The 22,649-nt window shown below is 38.3% G+C and overlaps 1 protein-coding gene across 6 annotated transcripts in view; it reads left to right on the top strand.

Moving 5' to 3' along the window:
* Nucleotides 1–22,649, top strand: part of B3GALT1 (beta-1,3-galactosyltransferase 1) — a 391,634-nt gene that overhangs the window by 39,380 nt on the left and 329,605 nt on the right. For 2 of the 6 annotated variants that reach the window (XM_067471826.1, XM_060778419.2), the window contains exon 2: nucleotides 4,738–4,823. The exons of the other annotated variants lie outside the window; for them this stretch is intronic. The gene's annotated coding sequence lies outside the window, so the exon portion shown is untranslated. The remainder of the gene's footprint in view (nucleotides 1–4,737; nucleotides 4,824–22,649) is intronic. 6 annotated transcript variants of the gene reach the window in all.

The raw sequence follows: 22,649 nt of genomic DNA, 5'->3' as shown, positions 1-22,649 counted from the left end.
CACCCCCCTAAATGTACACCTCTACTTGTACTTAGAAAGTTAGGAGCTACTGAGGAGACTAGGTAGGTAGGTAGGAGGCAACTGTTGTAAGTTTTATACTGTTTTTATTTATTGTGTTTAGTTTATCTGTTATTTGTGATATTGACATTGAATGTTTGCCTCTTTATTATAAACTTCCCTGAGTCCCCCAGGAGAGATAGGGTGGGTTATAAATAAATTATTATTATTATTATTATTAGTAGTAGTAGTGTTGTTTATTCGTTCAGTCGCTTCTGACTCTTCGTGACCTCATAAGCTTAGGTTAATGCAAACTGCTTCAGCTTCTCCTAGCTTATGTACTGTGCCTCATTACTAATGTATGCCATCTTAACCATATTCTGATGTTACTTGGATGCACATGTCCTGGTTGTTATGTATGAAATGTTAGACGAAATGCCCAGCATGCTATTTACATTATTCTGTTACTGTCTACCAGTGAAAATCCGATGATCACACTGGCATCACAAGGAAAACTGAGGGCCCTTCCATACAGTCATGCAATCCAGAATACCAGAGCATAAAATGCCACAATATTTGCTTTTAACTGTCTTATCTGAATCCACACTGCCATATATTCCAGTTCAGAGCAGAAAATGTGGGATTCATTCAGCTGTGTGGAAGGGACCTGAGTTTCCAGGTTTGTTTCTACCAGGCCCACTCAGCATCATGGTGAAAGATCGTACAGTCCAACATTACATGTTCCCTACAACTGCAGTAGAGAATGACCCCCCTCATCCACAAATTTGGTATCCTCAGTTTCACTTACTCACTCACCAACCCCCACCAAGCCTGTGGGCTTCTCTAGGTCCTCCAGTGCAATTCTATGGTATGCTTCCAATCAAAGTATAGCTGCAACATTAGGTTAGCTAGTGTCCATGGTTTTAGTTACCCATGGGATAAAATGTCCCATGTATACAGAGGTTGTACTATCTATACGGTACAAACAGAGTATTTTTGCTGGTGCAGCTTCACTGCAATTTTAATAACTTGTACGTTAGACCTGCTGAAAAGCATTTTGAATCATACTTTTTAATTTGAAGCCAGGAGAGAATAACGGTGGCAGATATTGAAGGAAAAAGAATATTTCGTAATCTGTCAAAATTCCTTTCACATTTCATATGAGATTACTTTGTTGACAAACTACTGCTTTTTCTCTCTGTGCTAATATGTTTCTGAAGTCAGTAGGGAATTCAAAATAACATTAGAAGTGGAAGCAACAAATAAAGCCCAGACTACTGCAACAGAATTTTTTTTGTTCTACAGTTATTTATTTCTTGTAAAATAGTTCTGAGAAAATATGAGAAATTAACAATTTAAAATAGCATAGGACTATCTCCTATGCTATTTGTGTTGCATGAAGAAAATGTCCTTATTTTTGATGAGCATGTTTGTGGGGGTTTGAAGTAAACAGACATTTTGTGTAGTATTTTCCATTTCTATTCCCAAGTCAGATGTCACCCATCTCATATTTGTGCGCCCATTTTTTCTGCCTAAAGATAGAATTTTATATTTATTCTTACTTCAATTAATTCTGTTTGTTTTGACCAAGTATTCCAATTTTTTTGAAGTTGTCTTTAATCCTGATTCGTTTTTTTCTGAAGTATTACTTTTCCTTTCCAATTTGGTTTCATCTAAGCATTTATGAAAGTATCTTCTATTATTCCTTCCAAGTAATTTATAAAGAAGTTTAGTAACACCAGGTTCAAAACCCTGTGGCACAGCACTTTTAATTTATTTTCAGGATAACCAGTGAATCATAGATGAGCACTTTCTGGGTTTGGTTCATCAACCAGATATAAATATACCAACTTGTCTAAAAGAATATATAGGTATAACTTGGTTAACATAGTTGATGTGTCTCCGGGCATGACATTTAAAACAGAAATTCTAGAAGCAGAAATAACATGGAAAGAATAAGGGTATGTTTTTATACCACACACACACATTGTATAAGCATTATAAGTGCAAGTTCGTTTAGTATCTTTGGATGGGCTTTGCCTGCCCGTGGAGACATAAATTCACTTAGAGTAACTACACTTCTGCATCATCTCTTTGCCTCCCTTGAGATACTACCCCCTCATTACATCACTTTCTCTGTTTTCACCAGCTTGAGCACTCTTCTCCTTTTGGGAGAAAACAGAAGCAAAGTAGATGTGGAGCAGTTCTGCTTATCTTTCTATCGTCTTTTAGCAATTCTCTATTTTTTCCCCTGCCTTTTTATTTCTCTTGCTATGGACAAAGCAAAAAAAAAAGTTATTCTTACTTCAAAGCCTGTGGCCATCTTGAGCTTTAGCCTTCTTGGCCTTCTCTCTATAAATATTAGCTATTCTTTGTACACTTCTTTGGTGATTTATTCCTTCTTCCATTTCTTGTACATCCCCCTTTTAAATCCCCATTTTTCTTTCATTGGAATTTCCTGAAATTGCAGTTTTATGTGTGCATACCTTGAAGTCACTGTAGATGTATGGTGACCCCACACATTTTATAGGGCAAGGAATACTAAGAAGAGTTTTGTCAGTTCCTTTCTTTTTGTATAACCCCCCAGTTCCTGGTATTTGTACTAGCCATCTAATTACTAACAAGGGTTGATTCTACTTAGCTTCCATAATCATACACCACACAGTACCTCAGGGGTATTTAGTCCCCTCTTTGAGCTTGTCTGACCATAGGACCTTAGTCCTTATCTCCTTCAACTTATTGACATCAACTTTCTTAAAGTCCAGGGTGCACATTATACTAAACTTTCCATTTTGTCTGAATGTTTGCCATAAAAAGAAGTGTAAGTGTAAGTCCGTATCTGCTGGTGCCATTGAGTATACTCTTTGGTCTGATTCTGACATTCAGTGGCACTCAAGATTCTGTTTTGAGCAAGCTGAAGGTCAAATTATATCATTCACAAAAGAGAGAGAGGAGTGTGTAATTTTGCCCTCCATGCTGATGGTTATCCATATAACTATCTGCAGGAGCACATGAGGATCCTAGTAAGCTCACCAGTGTGAGTTTTTGAGAAAATAACCTCTAACTTTTACATGGGAACAACAGAAATGGTAGATACTAGGTCAAATAAGCCTGCCAAAAACTATGCCCATTTGTGCAATTGTATAAGGCAAGCTTAAGTTTCTGAACCAAGTTTGGAATAAGATCCAAACTCTCTTCAGAATTATTTTCTGCTCCAGAAAGATAATTGTTGTTCATTTGTTCAGTCGTCTCCAACTCTTCGTGACGCCAGAGCTCCCTGTCAGCCGTCACCACCCCCAGCTCCTTCAAGGTCAGTCCAGTCACTTCAAGGATGCCATCCATCCATCTTGCCCTTGGTCGGCCCCTCTTCCTTTTACCTTCCACTTTCCCCAGCACTTTCCCTGTCCCGGCTTGGGTGGCCCTTCACGGTTTCGCTCATGGCATCATTGAGGTGCTCAAGCTCCAGCGCCATGACAAGGCAGTGATCCTTTGCTGGAGCCAGAAATATAATACTTCATTGCTAGTTCATAGGTGTGCCTGAAAAACACTTTAAAAGTAAACAACCCATGTTATCAGTAAATAACACTTAACATATGCTATCCCTTGTAGCCAAGTATGACTGTCTTCCAAAGGTAGAATCTTAGTGGTGGGCCATAAGTGGACCCACATTGAGGACATATATATCCAGATGGAAGATGATCACGACAGGGATTTGCTTGATGCACCTTCCTCTCATCACATTTCTCCCTTTCATCCTCTATTTGTGCCTCTTCAAAATCTGTAACACCATTGATAACAGTTGACCTCCAGTTAGAATGCTCAAGGGCCAGGGTTTTTTTTAGTTCTCTGCATGTATACCACATTTTAAAGGTTAAGTTTAAACCTGTCTTTAAATCTCTTTTGCTGTCCACTGACATTCCGTTTACCATTCTTGAACTGAGAATAAAGTAACTGCTTTGGGAGATGGTGATCGGGCATTCAGACAACGTAGCCAGTCCAGCAAAGTTGGTGACGGAGGATCATCACTTCAGTGCTGATTGTCTTTGCTTCTTCCAGAAAGCTGAGGTTTGTCCGCTTATATTTCCAAGAGATTTGCAGGATTTTTCAGAGGCAATGCAGATAGAATCTTTCCAGAAGTTATGAGTGATGTTTGTAAATGGTCCACATTTCATAAGCATACAATAGTTGAAAGGACAATAGATTTATAAACAAACATCTTGGTGTTCCTATGAAAGTCTCAATCTTCGAACACTCTCTGTGGTCCCAGAGCTCAGACAGTGTTGTATTTCAGCATCAATGTTGACTTTTGTGGAGAGGTGGCGGAAATTGTCAACATTTTCTAGCATTACACCATTAAGCAATACTGCTGGCATTGTGAAGGAATAGCCCCTTGAGTCTCCTTGTGGAGAGAAAAATGGGGTATTATTATTAATAATAAGTTTGGTAGAGCATGTGGGGGTTTTTTATATTCAGTGAAAAGTCAAGTAAATAACGCTAATGTTCTACAAACTAGAACACAGATGCACATGCCCAGAACAAGAGGGCAAAAAAGTAACGTTGGAGAGATTGTTATGGGAGGGGCTGACTATATAGAAAAATTATCTATATTATTATTTATTATCAGAATGTACCACCTTAGAAAGAAGGCAAAATCATATTTGCTCAAATGTCTCCAGTTTACAGGAATGAAATGGCATTCAAAACAAATCTCATGTTTTGACAGCCTCTTCTTATTTGCAGCTTGAATAGGAAGCAGTTCTTTCACCTGGATTGTGGGCTGTGGTGAATAACTTAACTATAGATGCTGCATTGAGGAAACAACTGAGGTAAAGGAAGAAATCAATTGTGCTATATGTTCTGGTGGATTTATTCAATGATGTGTCTTCACCCAGTTGTCGTTCAAAAAACTATAATTAAAGCTATTTCTTAGTTTAATCTTGAAGCTCATACTACAATCTCATCCTCGGTTACTACCCCAGCTAAAATGAGAGAGTCGTAATGTGTTTATATTGTGCTGCGGGTTGTCAAAACGCATGTCTGGTTTGGACAAATACCAAATGTTCCCTGGCTGTTTTGGAAAGCACTCTTTGATCTAGTTGTCTAGTAAACACAGTCCTGAAGCTCTGGTGGCTTTTGATAAACACACACAATGCTTCCTGAATTATTGTGAGAAATAGAATTATGGAGCACTAAAGAGATAGAAGTCGGAAAAGCAGAAGTCATTATTGCTTCAAAATGTTATGTTTGACTTCTTTTTTGCAATATCTCAGTGACCTTAATGGGCAGTTTGCTATAAGAACTGCATCAATGGAGCCATGTCAAACATCTCCTGATCATTAACAGCACTAAAGTACATCAATGTTATCCTTATTTGATATAAACATATTAAAGTTTAGGTATTGTGTTCTCTGTGTAGTCACAAATAACTCCACAGTGTCAAGATGTTTTTTGGTCCAAAAAGTAATATTTAATTTCACTGTAAGCACCTTGGCCCATCTATTCTGCCCCATCTGTTTGGCTGAATTACTGACATATGTACATAGATATCATTTACACATGGCGCGCCCACATTCATCACTCCATTCAGCTAAAATAAGGCAACCAAAGGTCATTTATTGAAATGGGACTGAGGCATTGCAGTGTACTAGCCTTCTCTTTCACCTTACATGTGCTACTGTGTTGTTTCAGCCAGATTTGGTTGGATCTAATTCAATAAGACAATATTTGGCAGGAAATAAAAAAATCAATTATTGCTATGTCTTTTTCATTTCTGCTGTTTTGCTGAGAGACCATAAATGAGCAGCAAGCTAATGTTCTAGAAAATTCTCATTAGGTATTTCATGCAATTGTAAGCATCCCAGTAAGCTAGCTAGATATGGAAAGACCTGACAGTCACCATTTTGTATGTGTTGTTCCAGTATAATTTTTCAAATTTGCATCAATATTTTTCCACTGGTCTGAATAAAGGTGGAAGTTGAGACATTTTCAAAGCTCAACCTTGCTTACATTATATTAGGTGATTGAGTCTGAATAAAATTGGAAACTGAGACATCTTCAAAGCTCAACCTTGCTTACATTATATTCAGTGATTGAGAAACTTGGCAGCTTAAGGACAAGATTAAAAGGCTACCTTATGTGGTATGATGCACCACAAAGCCCAGAAGTTGGAATATATTGTGAATGCCTCAGATCAGAAATAATGTTGTATAGTATTGTGTGTACTTGTTCACAACTTATCTTTAATGCGCCCACATGTTGCCTTGGCCACTCACTATGGTGGTGGTCATTTTGCCCAATGTATTATTATTAAAGTAAAGGTAAAGGTTTCCACTTGGCATTAAGTCCAGTCATGTCCGACTCTGGGGGGTGGTGCTCATCTTCATTTCTAAGCCAAAGAGCCAGCATTGTCCGTAGACACCTCCAAGGTCATGTGGCCTGCATGAGTGCATGGAGCACCGTTACCTTCCCGCTATTGATCTACTCACATTTGCATGTTTTCAAACTGCTAGACTGGCAGAAATTGGGGCTAACAGTGGGAGCTCACCCCATTCCCAGGATTCAAACTGCCGACCTTTCAGTCAGCAAGTTCAGCAGCTCAGTGGTTTAACCTGCTGCACCACCGGGGGCTCCCAATGTATTATTATTATTATTGTTATTATTTTACTTTCTATTTATATATTTATCAAAAGGAATAGCATTTATACGGTTACTTCACCTATCTATGCCATTCCCTTTCCCCACCAATCCCATTGTAGTGGCTTCCTGTCCTTTGGGTTGAAGGTGGTCATGGACAGTTATGTTCTACTTTTCTATTAAAATATTTTCCATACTTTTAGCAGAATGTGTATTTTAAAATTGCATACAAAATTTCTAACAGAATAAGATTATATTATGATGTCTTTTACAAAAAACTTTCCCCTCTTTCTTTTTACACAATTTAGAAATGGTTCCCTGTCTTTGATAAAGTGAAAATAAAATATTTGTTTATCATAGCCAATTTTGGGCTAATGTTTTCAAGTATTTCCTTAAGATAGCCACAAAAGGAAAGGATGCACAACACACACAGTCTTCATTTGCATTATGCATTTTTGGAGTAGTAACCCTGCAAAATGGGCTGTTGTACTTTAATATGTTATCCAATTTTAGGAAAGAAAAAAAATGTTGCAGTAGTTTTTCATTTTCTGATGGTAGCCAGTAAGAACAATGCTACCTGTAGTCTAGCTTCAGAATGAAACTGAACATGCCCAATATAATTTTGCCAACAGTTGCTTGTATACGGTTTAATGTGACTCAGGTACATTCATAAATTTTGAAATGTTTCTCAGATATTGAAGCTGGTGTATGATTTCCTTCTGTAGAAACCCTGATTAAACTAGATCAGCCATTTTCATGAAAATTTGACAAATACGTGGTACACCTTTTCAAAAGGCTCTCATGGCCATAATCACTGGATTGCTGTGAGTTTTCTGAGTTGTATGGCCATGTTCCAGAAGCATTCTCTCCTGATGTTTCACCCACATCTATGGCAGGCATCCTCCGATGTTGTGAGGTCTATTGGAAACTAGGCAAATGGGGTTTATATATCTGTGGAATGTCCAGGGTGGGAGAAAGAAATCCTGTCTGTTGGAGGCAAGTGTGAATGTTGTAAATGGTCAGCTTGATTAGCATTGAATGGCATTTCTGTTTTCAAAGCCTGGCTACCAGTCTTTTTTTAAAAAAAAAACCCTTTAAAATCAGGACAGTAAATAAAGAACAACACTCAGAAGCAGGGGCGGCTCAACCCATTACGCAAAGTAAGCATTTGCAGTATAGTTGATTTTGCCCAGGGGTGCTCTTGGGGGGAAAATAGACCTTGACATATGTGAAATGTAGCTACTGAAATGTATAGTTCACCTACAATCAAAAAGCATTCTGAACTCAACCAATTATGGAATTGAACCAAATATGGCACACAGAACTCCCACGACGAACAGAAAATATATATCAGTGATTGGTTTGGGGGGGGGGGGAAATACTGTTTGCTTACCGTTGAAAATTACCTAGAGCCGCCTCTGCACAGAGGACAGGAGAATTCTAGACAAGAAACACTCAGGGCCAGTTAACACCTCCCAACAAAGACTTCTACCAGGCAGGAAGCAGCCAGACTTTGAAAACTGCAAGGCTATTCAGTGCTAATCGAGGTGGCCACTTGCAACATTCACATTTGCCTCCGGCGGACAAGTGTTCTTTCTTCCACCCTGGACATTCTACAAATATATAAACCCCACTTGCCTAATTTCCAACAGACCTCACAACCTCTGCAGTCATAGACATGGGCAAAACGTCAGGAAAGAATGCTTCTGGAACATGGCCATACAGCCCAGAAAACTCACAGCAACACACATGCTATGCCTCCCCCCCCCCCCAAAATGGAGCAAAGAGGATAAAATTTATCAATTTTCTGAACTAATTTATCATAACTCTGCCTGTATTGAAATCCGGCAGATATGTAAATCTTATTAACTAGATTATAGATGCCACATTTCAGGTGATTAACTGAACAGGTGTCACTTTTACAAACAACAGAATTTTGAGATATATCGCGGAAGAATCCTTTGTTTTCTACCTCACCAGAACAAACAGATTACTCTGCTCCTTTAATACCATGCCTTCCCAGAAAAATTGATATCTTGTTAGCTGGAGTGTTTGAAATGTTTGCTTGCTTCAAACCGAAGTGGTAGTGAGAAAATGTCATTTGCCATAGACCTTTGGTTACTCTTTTCTTCTGTAGACTCTGTGCAGAGAGCCTTTCCTGGGGGTGAGAAAAACAAGAACCTTCATTGTATGTGTTGATCCGCCACAGGAAGCTAGGTAGGATATCTGCTGTGTTCTCAGCTTGACATCTGGGCAAGGTCAGGACATACAAATCAATTTTTCCCTGTTCCTTTTCTTATTGCAAAGATTGGAACGCAGCGCTTGCTTTACTTTTCTTAGATTTTTGTTTATACATTCTGCACAAAACAGAAGCAAAAGCTTAGGTCTGTGTCTCCTGGGTTTCCTTGGCGTGCTAAGAAAATGGATTTTCTGACGTTGGAAGGTAAAATGAGGATTATGTCATTTCTTTATTATGTTATTTTTATGGCATGGATGGCTTTGATGGAATAGAAGCCCCCTCACCCCAACTCCATGAAGCAGAAAATGTACTTGATTGCACTAAAGAAAAGAAATAAATATCCCACAGACAGCCATTAAAACTTTATTCTTAGGCGATGAATATTATGGAAATTTCATACATCTGACAAAAGGCTCCATTCAAGGAGTGTGGCAGCTTACAGAGATCCACATCACTTGACTTTAAAATCAGTATTCTTCCATATTAGTTACTTGAAAGCATTTTACAAGTTCAGTAGTTGCCTGCTCGCTATATTCTTATTTTCTGAAGAGATAGTAAACAAGGATAATAACGGCGGGTGCTTGGCAGTTTTTCTGGGACAAGGGTAGCCAGATTACCAGTTGTCATAGAAAGATTAAATAGATAATGCAAGTAATGACTGGAGTTAAAAGAAGCACACAAACATAAGCAATCACCTGTCCCAGAAAATAAAAATGGTAAAGTTTTGTTCAATACCTAGACAAACCTTGTAGAGGAATCCCCTGGCAATACATACTTAGAGGTAAACATCATTACACTTTGTTGTGCGGGGCTGTGCTGTCAAGAGAAGAATATAAGGCTACGACAAACTTCTTGACCTACTGTGGGATAAAAGCTTCCAGAAATTGATCAAAGAGGGTCTGCCATAGACGTTTCTGTGCTTTGCTATGAATCATCATCCCACTAATTAGCTGCTGGGAGACATGTAAACTGTTTGGAAGTGAATGCCTTTTAAATTACATATAGCTTCCTGTGTAAATGTGATCTCTCACCTCAGCTGAGAACTTGCCCATTACTAAAAGGAGTATCTTCTGAAGAAGGAAAAATGATCTGTCCCACATCCAGTCTTCATAAACTGATATGTATACACTTTCAATTAGGCAGCTTAATAGTTTCTGATTACTTGTTATGACCCCCATTTTTTTAAAAAAAATGTGTGTCTTTGTTTTATATTTAGAAGGATGGGGTGAGGGGAGAGAGACTGAACTGAGATTGTAGATCCAACAGTGGTGGTTATAGGAGGTGGGTAGGCAGAAGAAAAAAAGAAAGGCAAAGATACAGAATGGGGGACACCTTATGTGTGAAAAAGATCTTAGAGTTTTGTAGACAACAAGTTAAACATGAGCCAACAATGTGATGCGGTGGGAAAAAAGCCAATGGGATTTTGGCCTGCATAAATAGGAGTATAGTGTCTAGATCCAGGGCAGTCATGCTACCTCTCTATTCTGCCTTGGTCAGGTCACACCTGGAATACTGTGTCCAATTCTGGGCACCACAATTGAAGGGAGATGGTAACAAGTTGGAATGTGTCCAGAGGTGGGCAACCAAAATGATCAAGGGTCTGGAGAACAACCCACATGAGGAGCAGCTAAAAGAGCTGGGCAGGTTTAGCCTTCAGAAAAGAAGGCTGAGAGGAGATATAACGGCCATGTATAAATATGTGAGGGGAAGTCATAGGAAGGAAGGGAGCAAGCTTGTTTTCTGCTGCCCTGGAGAACGGGACTTTATCATGTTATTATTAGAACAATCATGTTTACACCATACTGTAATTGCACAATGCTGGCACTTCGTTGATTTGAATTCCTGTGATCAAGTCTTCCACACTTGATCCTACTCATGTGCACCCTACACAGCACATGCTCCCACCCCCCACCTCCAGTTCTCCACATCCAATTTGGCAACAACTGTGCAATCTCTTAGTTTTGGCATTCTCATTTTTTTGGATGTTAGAACATGGAGAGATAGTACAAAGATAATAAATTGTTCCAACAGTTTAACCCTATTCACTGTTGCCTGATTCTGTTAACAGTACATGCACAACATTTAAATATTGTTATAATAGGGTATTGTCCTTTCACATTGGAAAAAATCTATGTATTTGTAAGTAACTTTGATCTTATAATATGAAAATAGCCATCCTTCCCTGGTGGCAAAAGCGCTCTCTATAACTTGTATACTTTGATTTACTATGAAAAACTGCTTCAGAAAAATATGTTTTGTGTCACAGAGTGGGACAACAAATATGTCCTTATCACAAGTGAATGAAAATGACTTTCCATCAGTGGCATTTCTAGCTGGATGAAAAAAGCATTTGTGGTGGGAAAGGTGCTATCAGCAGTAGGACTGAGGGTATAATTTAGTCTCTCTTTCTTCCAGAAAGATGAAAAGCAGTATTGGAGTTTTGCTACACATTGTCTGCTGTGCATGGATATAATAGCATCAGAGTATTCTCTGTATTTTTCTCCTCCTCCTGGGTTTTTCCAATATCTTTGTGTGTGGAAATAAAATGAGATGGGACTTTGGAAGTGAAAATATCTATTGCATGGTAGAATGGGTGAGCAGGATGAAGTTTCTAGTAGGGATTGGTCTCTAGGATTATCATAAAGATGGCAGGTAAAAGAAAGATTGCCTTTAGATTTTTATTCTCTGCCTAACTCAGTTTGGGGAAGAGGGAAAATGAAAGAGCACTTTCCAGAAGAGATCTTCATTTCTGCTCTTTGGCAAGAGAGAAAGTGTTGTTGTTTATTCATTCAGTCGCTTCCGACTCTTCGTGACCTCATGGACCAGTCCATGCCAGAGTTCCCTTTTGGCCATCACCACCCCCAGCTCCTTGAGAGTCAAGCCAGTCCCTTCAAGGATACCATCCATCCATCTTGCTCTTAGTTGGCGTCTCTTCCCTTTTCCTTCTCTTTTCCCCAAAATCATTGTCTTCTCTAAGATTTCCTGTTTTCTCATGATGTGGCCAAAGTACTTCATCTTTGCCTCTAATATTCTTTCCTCCATTGAGAAGTCGGGCTTTATTTCCTTTTTTTTTTTTTATTGATTTGTGGTGCATACAGAAAACAAAACCGACACCAAAGGAAAACCGAAATAAGTAAAAAGTAAAAAAAAAAGAGAAAAAAAACAGAAAAAAAGAAAAAAGAAATACAAAAGAGTATGCCAGTTAGCAGAATGGTATACAGTCAGCGCTCATTAAACATATAAAAAATCAGCTTTGACTGTACAGTTATAATACATTAACATTTATTGTCCCTCTAACCCCACACCCGTGAACCCAACCCCTGTGACCTCCGACACCACTCCGTATGGATCACATAACTAACCCGCAACTACCCACGTATCTTCTTTCACTGAATCCCCTTTATGGCAATCTTCAAATCTACTTTTGTCTTCTTTTCAAGATATCCAATTGCCAACCGCCATTTTTCAACAAATTCTTCATTATTTCCACCTCTGCTACTATTTGTCAGTTTGGCCATTTGGATATAGTCTACTAATTTATCCCTCCAATCCTTAATATTTAACTCTTTCCCCCCCTTCCACGATTTAGCTATTATTAGTCTCGAAGCAACAAAACAATACTGACAAATTTCTTCATCTCCTGTGCTAATACGCCTCCTAAATATTCCTAATAAGCACATTTCTGGGTTTTTCTTCATTTTTTTGCTGATCATTTTGTTTGTTTCTTTCATCACTTTTTTCCAGAATTCTTTAACTATGTTACAGGTCCACCATATGTGGAAAAAAGATCCCTTCACCTTCTTTCATCTCCAGCAAGCCCCTTGTCCTGTTTTCTCTATTTTAGCTAGTACCTCTGGGGTTATGGGCTTTATTTCCTGAATATAGACTGGTTGGATCTAGAGAGAAAGGCAACCAAATTATCACTTCTATCTTGTATTGACTCAGTATCATTATTGATACCAGTGCAGCTGAAAATAGCTGTGCATAAAGCATTAACATAAAAGGATACATAAATAAGGATGGGTAATCTCACATTCTCTTTCTAAATAATTCAGTTTTCCCAAAAATTTCTCAAATGTAAATGTATTATAGAAGGGGGGAAGGTAGTGAGAGAACAGATTTTGGGAAGTATACTTCCAGCCCTCAATATTAGTTGTCTTTTCTTCCTTTTCCAAGCATTATATCTTCACAAAGTGTACATTCATCTCTAAGGACCTCACTGAACAATGAAAATTCAACATCCACTTCTGGTCCGGTACTGCCCATCACATGACATAGCCTTATTTTCAGGGGGGCTCTGTGGGACAACTGGGCCAGAAGAGTCGTCAGAGGGTGCGCTGCCAACAAGGAAGCCTCCCCTTGTTCCATTTGGAAAAATGGGGCTATTGCAGGGGGAAGCCATATAGCAATGCTTCCCCACATGTGATAGGAAAGCATAATCTGACAATGAGGTGGGACGTGGGGCACCCAGATTGCCCTGTTGCCTCCTGTTTGCTACAGAGGCTGGCGAATCAGAACACAGGACTTCATCAATGTCATGAGGTCCTTAAAGTTATAGTGGACCGACAATGGAGAAATCTCCCTGCAGATTAGTAAATCTTGGTTTATTTCACCCTACACAGGGAAATAGTACATTTTCAGAATTTTTCCCCTGTTAAGAAATATTGTGAGAGTTTGTGTGCATTTTATCTTTCTTTTTATGTTTCTGAACTTTTTGCCAAAAGCTTCACAAAAGTTTTCTTGTGTTAAAAGGTCTTTCATGTATAAAATAGAGTGTCTTTCTCCGAAATAAGTTATTTCCTATTGTTGCTGCAAAAAGTACTGGTATTTCCATTATTACAAAGGAGTGAAAGATCTTTTAGAGGTTGACAGTATTCTTCATGGGAAGGCATTGGATATTTCAGCCTAAAGGCCTGAACTTGCACTTTGGAAAGAACATTTCTCTCAATACTATAATATCTGTAAAGCAGATCACAGCTCCCTAATTTGCTTGTGAATATTCCCCTTTCGTGACAATGACCCAAATGTGTAGCGAATGATCTTATGATTCCAGGTTTCAGATATATACAATAGTGATAAAGCGAGAAGGAGAAATGACATGCACATGATCTAAAATTGGAACAAAAATGGAATATAAAAGTAACAAAAAAGTAATTTATAAAAAGGGGAGTATTGTGTATAGAAATCTGTGGTGTTATCCTATTAAATGATGATAATTTTATGATGCCTGGGGATGGAGGGAAGTACTAAAATTCACAACTCCTCAGACAAGGTCACTGATCTTGTTCATACATGATGGGTATTAGACTGCATGAAACAATTAAAAACAAGCTATAGGAATTATGTCAGAAAATAGTTTTTTTTCTATGCATTCTTTTGACTTCAGTTACAATGACTGCCAGGGGTTAAACAGTTTGTACACCCATTATAAAGGAAATTGTGTTCAATGTTTTGATTTAAGACATTTAGCATCTGCAAACTGTACTTACACATACTACTAGAACATTAAGAACTTTTTGAGAAAAAACAAAACAAAAATCTTGCTCTAGCAGAATTGGCCAAATTTGACAGATACTATTCCTGGATCTCTTCAGACAATGAATATGGCTGACAGAATGACATGTTTTATTCCTGACTGAGATCAGCATTGTTCAATATTGCATTAAAGTAGATAGAAATTTGCTTGTACAACTTTTTTGTACAATAGATATTTATTCCATGGCACAGTGATTCATACAACAGATGGTCGGCTACTTGAAGCCCATGATAACTCACACTCCGGGTCTGAGAAAATACTATTTTAGTTCAGTGGTAGACATGCTTTGCATACAGAAAGTGTCAAATTCAAACATTTTGTCCCCCGCTAGTGCAGGAAAATATACTTTGGGATACGCTGGAGAACTACTACCAATCAGCATCAACAATACTTGATTATCAACCAAACATCTGACTTACTACCTCATCAGTGGTTCTCAACCTGCGGGTCCCCAGGTGTTTTGGCCTACAACTCCCAGAAATCCCAGGCATTTTACCAGCTGTTAAGGGGGTTGAAGGTCAAAACATCTGGGGACCCACAGGTTGAGAACCACTGCACCACTGCGCTAGAGCATCTATCCACTTAAATACACGTTTAATGCTTGGACTGTCTCAGAACAGTCCCCATTTCCTTGTATTTTTTGTTGTTTGGAGAACTATCCTGATTATTTCCATTATTTATATCTTTAGTACCCACATTTCCAATTGGTACCTTTGGTAACTTGTGTGTGTGTGTGTGTGTGTGTGTGTGTGTGTGTTAAAGAACTGAAGTCCAGAACTACATTTACTTTGTTAACTGTGGTGTATCTGCACTCATTTCTCCCCTTCTTTATTTTATATTTTAGTTTCTTGCTACAATAGAACAATAGAAAATAGAATAGTTGTTTCTTAAAAGCTTCATGTAAGTTACTACAGAGCCATGGGGCCTACGTTATTATGGTACCCTCAACTGCAAGTGGGATACTCAAGAGTTGTAATTTTGAGGGAGACTCTCTGGCCTATATATCCATCACACTATGTACATTTCTGATACTGATGTGCTCCAGGCATTGGTATGTTGGACAATAGAATGCAATCTTATTAGTTGACTCCTTAATCTGAGCCATTTCTCATATAGACTTCAAGATAGATCAGAAGGCAATTTGAGCCGCCTCTTTTCCATTCAGCTGGGCAGTGCTTGAGGTTTACAGTGTCTATAAAGTAAAAAGTCTTTTAGTTCTCTTCCTAACATGTGCTCCTTGTGCAGCTGTAAAATGTTTGTATAATGCTATACGCTGTTTGAAGCTTGATCACATTTCTTCCCTGTCCCCCATCCCAGCATCAAAATCAATACCTGTTCAAATAATATATTAGCTTGTGTTGATCCAGTAATGTCTGGCTGGCTTGCTTTCTTTCTTTCTTCACTTTTCTTTTTCTTGTAAATAATTTGGAAATCTGCCATGTGCTTCTGTCCTTAGAAAACACGTTACTTCTAAGAGCAAGGGAGAAACAGCTCCATTTATTGGGTTGATTGCACACACAAAAACCTTGCTATAAAGCCTAACACCAGTCTGGAGATGTCTAATGGATCTCTGAACTAATATGGTACAACAGAAGTTGCTTTTCTTCAGTTTCCTGCATTTTATTTATTATTTATTTATTTAGACCATTTCTACCCCGCCCTTCTCACCCCCAAGGGGGGGACTCAGGGCGGCTAACACAGGCAACAATTCAATGCCAACAGTATCAAAACAATAATATAAAACAGCAATATAAAATCCATTACATAACAATTAAACAGTGATATTAATTAAAATTACATAATCACATAGAACAAATCACATAATCACAGGTCATAAAGCCATTTCCAACTTTCAAACAATCCTATTATTAACAACAACCTAATGTTAGGGATTGCTCATTTTCTGGCCTGTGAATTTAGAAGATGTAGCAACTAATTAGTTGCAATCAACTAGTTTGGCAGCTAGCTTATCAGTTAAGTTAGATTTTTTTATGAAAAAGGGTTAGACATTGAGCGTCCCTTATATGGAATTCCAAAACCTGAAAGGCTCCAAAATCATCAAGGGTTGCTGAGATAGTGTTTTTAAGTTTTTAACTAATTAAATTTCAAAGAGTGCTAAAGAACCAACAAATCTCACATTTTCCTGCTAGTTCTTCACAGAAGCCTAATACTTTTCAGTGTTTATAAAACTGTGTGTGTGTTTGTGTCTTCAACTCACTTGTTGACTTAGGACAACAGCATGAATTTCATAAGATTTTCTTAGGAACAGTCAGAAGTTGCTTTGCCAGTTCCATCCTCTAGTACAGTGGTTTTCAGCCTTCCTAATGCCACGACCCCTTAATACAGTTCCTCATGTTGTGGTGACCCCCAACCACAAAATTATTTTTGTTGCTACTTCATAAATGTAATTTTGCTACTGATATAAATCATAATGAAAATATCTGATATGCAAGATGTATTTTCATTCACTGGACCAAATTTGGCACAAATACCAAATACACCCAAATTTGAATACTGGTGCTGTTGGGGGGGGGGGGGTTGATTTTGTCATTTGGGAGTTGTTGCGGGGATTTATAGTTCACCTACAATCCATGAGCACTAATGATGAAATTGAACCAAACTTGGCACACAGAACTCCCATGACCAAGAGAAAATACTGGAAGGGTTTGGTGGGCATTGAGCTTGAGTTTTGGAGTTGTAGTTCACCTACCTCCAGAGAGAACTGTGGACTCAAACAATAATGGATCTGTACCAAACTTGTTACGGATACTCAATATGCCCAAATGTGAACACTGGCGGAGTTTTGGGAAAGTAGACCTTAACATTTCGGAATTGTAGTTGCTGGGATTTGTAGTTCACCTATAATCAAAAGCATTCTGAACCCCAAACTTCCAACACAGAACCCCCATGACCAACAGAAAATACTGTGTTTTCATATGGTCTCTGGTGACCCCTCTGATACCCCCTCGTTACCCCCCAGGGGTCCCAACCCCCAGGTTGAGAAACACTGCTCTAATATTTGTTGACGGTCACCCATCCAGAGCTAATTGTCCTACTTAGCTTCCATGATGACAGGATGTAATGCACCTGAAATATTTGTGCCTTTCCTGCTTTTTTTGTTCAGTGTTTTACAGGGCTTCAAATTACAAGATTTCAACCAAATACTTATTCAGAAGGTCCTACTGTGTTATATGTGTGGGACATTACATAGAGACCCCTCATCTGTCCCAGGAAATGGCAAGGCCCTTAATCTTGGGACTTTTGATAGCATCCACGTGGCAACAAGTAACATAAGGATCCTGAGTTAAGAGGGAGAGAAAGGGGGAGAAAGGGAAAAGAAGAAAATGAGTTTTCATGGGGTCAATGGGAAATTGAATGTTCAAAAGTATGCAGGTGTATTCTCTTCTAAGATCAAAACATGGATGTTGGCCTAGATTCATTACTTATCCCACTTTAGAAAGAACAGTTCCCTTTTATATGAAGGGAATTATAATTTGAGACAAAGAGCTCTATAAAGGGTGAACACAGAGTTATTCAAACTGCTGATCAGTGTTTATCACTGAGGCAAACATCTCATCACAGTCTTCTTCATAATTGTGAAATATGTTCTATTTCCATTTTAATCACCCGTCTTCATTTCTAATTTTCCATTTGTGCATAAGAATAAGCAAATGTTATGAGTTCTCTTCTTCCCTTGCCTTATTCTATTGATTCATTTGGTTTGCAGGGTGGTGTCGATGTGTAGGTATCCAGATGCTCAAATCTCAGAAGGAGTCTTGTTCCCTGAGAATATTTACCAAAAAAATAACAGGGACTGAACTGAAGCAAAAGGAATCTTGTAGAATCAAATCACTTCTGACCTGCAGGCTTTGTGAGCTTGCTTGACAGGTGTAGTTTATCATACATGATTTTAAGAGTACTGTGTTCATGTTTGCATGGTCCTGGCCCCTGACAGGCTGCTTTTACTGTGAACAATCTGCCAGAAAGAAGTAAGAGAAAGGGGAGGCAAACCTGCTAAGCTGGAGGCATCCCAGTAGCAATGTACATGTCTTGGGGAAAGAATTGGTTGGATCAGACCACTCTGTAGATACTTCATTGGGCATGTTACCAAATCAAGTTTAACTGAGAATAAGTTTGACAGTTTATAAATAGTTAAATGATATGGAGTGCATTTCCAAGGATATTTTGCTTTTTTGCTCCTGCTAATAAAAATACATTTGGTCTTTTTTAGTATTGACCAACATTTCAAAAATAAGAGAGCTCAGTGTAGATTGGAAGGGGGGGGGGGCACGGCTTCCATCTTTTTTTTTTTTTTTTTTGTCTTCAGAGGAAATTTTTCAGGTGAGATTTTTGGGGTTTTCCAAATACTCCAGAATGATGTTTCATCAAAATATAGTATTATTTCAAGGCATCACATTGGCAGAGGGGATTTCCATATAACTTCAGATAAAGACTTAAGAACTGTACTTCCACCCATCAACCCCTGAAATTTGTTTGGCCATCCCCAAAACATCGAAAACTCCCACACGAAAGAGCTGAAAACATGACCATTCTGACCCAGTTCCATTATTTTGCAGGAAATGGATGAGAATGGCCAAATCATTATTTTTACTCAGTTCAAAAAATGCAGGTTTGATATACTGCATGATTACATTGCTCAGTCCCTTCTAGCAAATTGTGTCTTTCATTCTTTTTGGTGTTTATTCTGATCTTTGGGAGCAGCAAGGCAGCTGTGATTCTCAAGAACATTTAATCACTTGACATATTCTACTTCCTTTTGATTTTTATCAGTGAGATTCTGTGAAGCTTTCAACTTCAAAGAAATCATGGTATTGAGTCCCTCAGAAAGTCCATGAAACTATATGTTAACCCATAAGCAAATATATACTCTGAGAATATTACTTCGAAGTCTTCTTTCCTCTCCAGAGGAGGCTTTCCCCTCTATTTTGATGTATGATTTGCAGATACTTTTATGCTTTCGAGGGAGGGGCAGTTTTCTCACTCCTTTTTGTTGAAAATAGATTGGAATCAATTAATTGCTTAGTCTTCTTCACAATTTTAAAGTTTTTTTTACTACAGTAAGAATATAAAATGCATTATGAATTGTGGAGGTTATGATTTCCAAGGACATTTAAACCCTTGACACTAGTAACTGGTTCAAGCTTAACTCTTGAAAAAGCCTCTTCTGTCGACTTTTCTTCATGCCTCTTTATTCCATCTGGGGTCCCTTCTAAAAAGTGTCTAGACTGCCAGATAATCCAGTTCAAAACAGATAATGTGGACTTTATAAAACTGTGTAGAAGGGGCCTAGGTTTTGACATGGCACTTAAATCTATCAAACAAAGACTGTGGGACATTGCCTTCTGTGAGCTGTGTTCTCACATGTATGTTTCTTGTTCCCCAAGCACCCTGAGTATTCACTATGCTTGGCCTCTCCATGAAGCAAATTATCTTAAGAACTTGACTGGCCAAATATTGCTGCCTTTTCTCCAAGGCAAGGTGCATTGTGTTTCCATCTGAAGTGCTTTGAGGTAGATTTGTGGGAGTCCCATGCAAAACTTTGCCCTTGTAATAACCAGGATGTGGAATCTATGTATCACAGCTTATTGACCTGCAGTTTTTACAAGATGTGATACATAGATTCCACATCCTGGTTATTTTACATCCCAATTCCATGTAAAGGTTTACTAGGTGACAGTTTCCCTCATGTGTCCTTAGCTGTTGCCTAGTTTCTCTCTAAGGTAGGCAGGATAAGACAACTTCCGGTATTGGACTCAGGGGGTTTCCAGACAGGCCCTATATCCCAAGATCTGATCCCAGGGTTTCTGCTTTAAACTGGATTATATCAGTCGACACTGCCAGATAATCTGGGATAAACTGATAACCTGAGATGTGATTTTAGGATTTAGGGCCTGCCTGGAAGGGTCCTCAGCATGCAACTTACCTTGTGTATATTTGCAGTGTTTTTACCCATGTTCATATGCTTCTAGCATTGCATTCATCCTGCTTTTAAGTAGTCTTATCAGTTTATGAATCTGTTGTGCACTTTTTACCACTGAGCAAATTGGGTCTTTGAACCATAATAAAAATTGATTGATTGATATTCTTCTATGTTCTGATTTTTATCAATGCAATTCTGTGAAGCTTTTAACCTCAAAGACATTTGCACAAATCATGATACCAGCTGAAGTGTTGAGTGCCCCAGAAAATCAGTGGAACTACATTTTACTTATAAGCAACCCCTTATTTAGTTCTACAAGCATGCTTTGTTAGATTGTGAGATTAGGGACCTCACCACATTGAGGTCAGTATGCCAGGCAATAGCAGGGGAATTCCCCATGGATTGTGGTGAATATGGCATGGGGCGTGGAGGACACATCTACCTATGCCCCTCATTGTCCCTTACCTCCCAGCTTTCCCCCATTCTTCTCTATGCAACATGGGAAGCTTCCTGTGTTGTCGGCACTGCCTCTTACGACAGTTCAACCTCACTTCAGGTATGGAACTTCACCAGAAGAAAATCTACATCATGTTATAGGATCTGGTGGGCGCCCTGTCTGAAGTGTTGTCGAACTATTGTAGGACAGGCAATTCCGCCCATGTAATAAAGTTGTAGTTGCCCTTTAATAGAGATATTGAGATATTTCTTCTGACTCACAACTCCCTCTCTAGATAATAGTGTTCATCTTTATTTTGAGGTATACATTTTTCAAAAGTGAAGTGTACCAAAACAATGTTTAATTCCCTACCTTACTGGACTATCCTATGCTCATCTGATCAGAAACAAGTCCAATTGAACTTAATGAGGCAATGGCATGTGAAGGATTTACATGGCTGCCAAGTGGGCATGTAAAAGCACAATAACCTTTAAAAACACATTTTACTCATTATTGTGAATAAGAAATATTTTTCAATAAACCTTTTGCAATTTATTTTTATTATGTCTGTATTGAATATATGCCCTTTCTCATTCGATGGAGGAGAATGTGCTTGATATTCAAATAAATGCAAATTGGTTAACAACAGTGGATAACGTTTCAGTTAGTGGTGCAGTTCAGACACTAAGTCAGAGGTCTACAAAGTCTGGCTTTCTAGATATTTTTGCATTGCACCCTGCAACATTCCTGTACTAGCTGTGGCTGGTAGGAGTTGTAAGCCAACAACACCTGGAAGTCTACCTTTTTCAAAAGAAGCAAGTAAATATATTTGTACAGCGAGCCTTGGTGTCTATTGAGGTTTGATTCCCGAATTCCTGGTGGATATCAAAATCTGGAATGCATAAACCCTATGATATACAATTGCAGAGTAAAATGGTTTCCCTTATATAAAATGACAACATAATTTTTAATTTATTTTTATTTTTTGGAATATTTTTCAAATAGTGAATAGTGGATACAGAATGCAGGTATGCATGGCTAGCCCTTCTATGGATCTACAGTGGGTTCTTGTTGTTCTGTGGTTGTTTTGAAAACTGCTTCCTCACATGTACCAGACAAATAATTGCTTTTGCAGTGTAGAGAACCGTTATGCCTAGTTGGTCAGGGAATACATTTGTTCACTATAGATGACCAAAAGTTTTTTAAAACACCACAAATCTAACATCCTTTCACAGTTCTTCCAAACTAGCCACGCAGAAGCCATTTCTGCAGACATGTTTCACTTGGAAATTAGATTCTGGGGTGATGGTGGAGTGATCGTTTTCTTCAGTTATCCTGTGGAAAACTCCATGTTTAAATATGTGGGAACTTAATTGCAAATGTTGACAACTTTTAAATATAGTGCATGTTGTTGTACAAAACAGAATCAAACAGAAAATAGATTGAACAGAAAAATGTGGTGTTAGTATTATGAAGAGAAACCAAAATATATCAGATTCTGAAGTTAAGTCAAAATTCCTAGGAGGAAAATAAATACAAGAGAAAATGGGTTTTACGGACTCTTCCAGTCTCTTAGATGAAATGTGCTCATTATGTACTGCTTAGTAATTGGAAACAATATGATGAGTTTGCAACATCTGACTAATGGTAAAACAGAAGAATTCGTCTTTTGGAGATGTATGTTGTATTTAACAAACGTGTGCATATTATTTAGGTCTCATTTTCACATGGTATTATTTCTGAAACTCTCTCCCAAATAACTAATAACTAATTGGAAATAACACTTTTAAACACATCTTCTGTACAAAATGTCATGCATCTATCTCTTGTTTTCATTGATTGTTTAACAATTGTGGCTTATATTAGA

The sequence above is a fragment of the Anolis sagrei genome, chromosome 1 (genome assembly GCF_037176765.1).
Source record: "Anolis sagrei isolate rAnoSag1 chromosome 1, rAnoSag1.mat, whole genome shotgun sequence".
NCBI lineage: Eukaryota > Metazoa > Chordata > Lepidosauria > Squamata > Dactyloidae > Anolis > Anolis sagrei.
This window is presented reverse-complemented; position numbering and strand designations above follow the sequence as displayed.